This window comes from Aptenodytes forsteri, unplaced genomic scaffold (assembly GCF_000699145.1).
Source record: "Aptenodytes forsteri isolate BGI_AS27 unplaced genomic scaffold, ASM69914v1 Scaffold273, whole genome shotgun sequence".
Taxonomy (NCBI): Eukaryota; Metazoa; Chordata; class Aves; order Sphenisciformes; family Spheniscidae; genus Aptenodytes; species Aptenodytes forsteri.
In genome coordinates, this window is record NW_008795041.1 from 3423686 (window position 1) to 3427293 (window position 3608).

At 40.9% G+C, this 3608-nt stretch overlaps 1 protein-coding gene across 4 annotated transcripts in view; it reads right to left on the reverse strand.

Moving 5' to 3' along the window:
* Window positions 1-467: 467 nt before the first annotated feature.
* SMPX (small muscle protein, X-linked) overlaps window positions 468-3608 on the reverse strand; it is a 47345-nt gene continuing 44204 nt past the window's right edge. For all 4 annotated transcript variants that reach the window (XR_657455.2, XM_009276906.2, XM_009276907.2 and 1 more), the window contains one exon: window positions 468-881. The gene's annotated coding sequence lies outside the window, so the exon portion shown is untranslated. The remainder of the gene's footprint in view (window positions 882-3608) is intronic.

The following is a 3608-nucleotide window of genomic DNA, read 5'->3' on the forward strand; positions in this document are numbered from 1 at the left end:
GAAAGACCATGCCTTTTAATATTTTCATTTCCTTTATTACACGATACACGATTCCTATTCTATAACCAGGAATACACAACAGGAAATTAGACATTACATTCCTCATTTATTCTGCATTTTGTCAAATAATTTTAAAACTCTTTTGTCCATATTGATTTTTTTTTTTTCAAAAGGAAGGAAACCCAATTAATTGCAAATAATGATTTTTTTTTTTAAAGTATTTGTTCTACTTTTGCTCAGACTTCAAATTACACTATTCCCCGTTCTAAGGTCCAAATCATTCCTGAACACATACACAGTCATTGCTCATTGCTGTGTTCTGGTTTATTTCATCAGTACCTTCCTATGCTAAACAAAATGAACAAGAAAGTGTTGATATAAATGTACAAAGAAGATGCTTCCTATGGGGTATTGCAGAGTTAGGAAGTTCATAGTCTTCATACAAACATATAAAATACAACAGGAAAAGACATTACATTCCTCATTTATTCTGCATTGTGTCAAATCATTTTAAAACTCTTCTGTCCATATTGATTTTTTTCAAAAGGAAGGAAACCCAATTAATTGCAAATAATGTAATGTTTTTTTAAAGTATTTGTTCTACTTTTGCTCAGACTTCAAATTACACTATTCCCCGTTCTAAGGTCCAAATCATTCCTGAACACATACACAGTCATTGCTCATTGCTGTGTTCTGGTTTATTTCATCAGTACCTTCCTATGCTAAACAAAATGAACAAGAAAGTGTTGATATAAATGTACAAAGAAGATGCTTCCTATGGGGTATTGCAGAGTTAGGAAGTTCATAGTCTTCATACAAACATATAAAATATTTAAAATTATCTCCATTCACTGGAATCCATTCAGTTTCTCTTGTCAGACCTGTGTGACAAATACAAGACCAGAGATTAATCACTTATCAGTGCACTCACAGGTATTTTGAGAGCATGCAGAAAAGTACCTGTAAGTTGTGAGGGAGAGTATATTCCCCGCAACCGCAATTTTGCTTTCACTGAGTGTACTTGTTTACACCCAAGCTCGGGGAATACAGAATGGGTGTGAAACAAAATCTTTTTGATCCACTAACTTTTTTCACCCACTCTCCAAATCTCTGTCTGATGAAACTTCATGACTCTGTTAAGAGCTCAGGCCTTTAAAGCCTTGAGTTTTGCCCTCAGTACAGGGTAGCTGCGACCCCTGCCCCATCCCATTGCCCAGTTGCCCCCAGCTGCCTGGCAGGGTGCGGGGGGCTGCCGGGCTGCCCCTGCCCTCTGGCAATCAGGGTCCAGCCCTACAGGTACCCTGGGACTCATCCCCAGGGAAGCCCCGGCTCTGCTTCAGCAGGCACAGGCGGCAAATCCTGCCGTATGGCACAGCAGAGTGGTCACGCTGCAGGTCGTAGGGATGCATCAATTGGATAAAAATAAAAACAGTATTTAATTTTACCAGTAAATACTATTTACTGGTATATACATATAAGTATATGAATACTTTTTTTTTTTATTATTTTTTCTCAGCTGTTTTGATTATCCTCTTTTCTTGCTTTCTACGTTCTGCCCATTAGAGTCCTTACTGGTAGTGAGTCTCCTTCTTCGTCTCCTGTCCAAACTGAACAGTTCCAGGGATTTTAAGCCTCTCTCCTTTCGGAAGTGTATCTGTTCCTGTAACTATTTTTGTCACACCTCCACTCCTCCCCTATTTCTGCTTTAATTTTCATGACTGACCAGCACTGAAGACAGTATTCTAGACATGGTAGCATAGTATTTTCTGTGCTGTCTGTATAAATCCCATCGGAGTTGATTCATTTACTTATGTAAAGCGAGATGGGGGGGTGTTTAGCTGCTCTCTGGGGAATGACGAGCAATTTCCATTGACCTGTCTACAGCGACTCTTTCCTCCATAGTCGCAGCTAATTTGAAGCTCGGCATAGGGTCTATTCCTGTTCTCTTTGAAGTTAAGAGATATCTGTGGTTGCTGTTGATATCGGTGGTTCCAGACAGCTCAATATTGAGAAAAACAGGTTTTGCAATTAACTTTTCAAAGTTCAAGACGCTAACTTTCTCACCATATATGTTTAATCACTTAAGATGTAAGTATTTGGGGTGGAGGAATATCTCTATTTTCGGTAAATTTTACTGAACTCATGAACCTTTAACATATGTTCAGAAAGTAGAGAAAAAGCCACAGGACAGAGAAGAAAAATGTCAACCTCCTGTATTTCGTGATGTGCTACATAAAGTGAGTTTTTGCTGTGCTCCTGAACCTGTGTAGGCTGTACACATTTGAACAAATATTGGAGGGACATTCAAAAGGCTGGAATTGCTTAGCTTTGAGAAGAAACACTTCCCTGGAGAAAAGAGGTGCAATTAAGAGAAACCCTGCATGGCTTACTCTAACTGCTTGAAAGTGTTGGTGACTTTTGAATAAAGAAGTCAAAAGTTAATTAACTTGACTTGAAAAAAGTGAGGAGGTGTCATTGTCCACATGAAAGAGGTCATAAAACCACACGTAGTGCTACTAACGTGCTCTGTGGCCATTAGCAATCAAACAACGTAATCGTCTCGTAGCCTGATTCAGTAAGGCAATGTGCTATTTTGTTTCAGCTGAAATTTCCTTCCAATCAGGTAATTTTTGGTACTTATCTTTCTGATCTCAAAAACAAAATCCAACTTTCGGGTTGTATTTGATGGCTCCCCAGGATACGCAGGCATGTGTAATCCTGTCGTATATAATTACCACCTGCCTACACACGCTCTCCTTGTGTTTCAATTGAGTATTCTCCTTTCTCTTTCAAACTGTTCTGTGCCTGTTCCTGAATATCACAAGGTGACTGTTTTCTAGTGGTGGGCGGATAAAACATTGCTAGCTGTGATTAAACCCAAGTGCTCAAGCCCAGGATCAGAAGAGTGGGTGTGCAGAGCGCAGCAGGCACATCCGAGCATAACGTGGTCCTCAGTGTCACAAGTGTTTTCTGATCCTTCTGCTGAAAGAGGCCAACGTCAGGTTCTGCCTCCAAACGCATCGTGGGCAGGTTTGTGGTGTGAAGGACAGCTGTAACTTAGCATTCTGGTTTTTAGGATTACATAGGATTTCTTATACCTTTCTAGCAGATTCAGCATCTTAAATGGTAAGGCTGTGTTTCCTGCAGGTGTCATCCTGGAGGAGACATCTGCCTTGCAGGGACTTCCATGCTCATCTTCCCCCACATTACTCTCCAAGTAGTTTAGCCTTTCCTTATTTCCCGAGCTCCTAATACCAGCCGTCCTGTGCTGCACACACCAAGCCCCCAGGGATCTTGGTGATAAGGGTACAAAGAAGATGGAGCCAGACTTTCCTCAGTGGTGCCCAGTGACAGGACAGGAGGCAACAGGCACAAATTGAAATACAGGGAATTTCATGTAAGCAGGAAACAAAACTTCTTTTACTGTCAGGGCAGACAAACACTAGAGCAGGTTGCCCAGAGAGGTTGTGGGGTCTCCTCCTTGGAGATATTCAAAACCTGACTGGACATGGCCGAGCAATCATAGAATCATAGAATCATAGAATCATTGAGGTTGGAAAAGACCTCTAAGATCATCGAGTCCAACCGTCAACCCAACACCACCACCC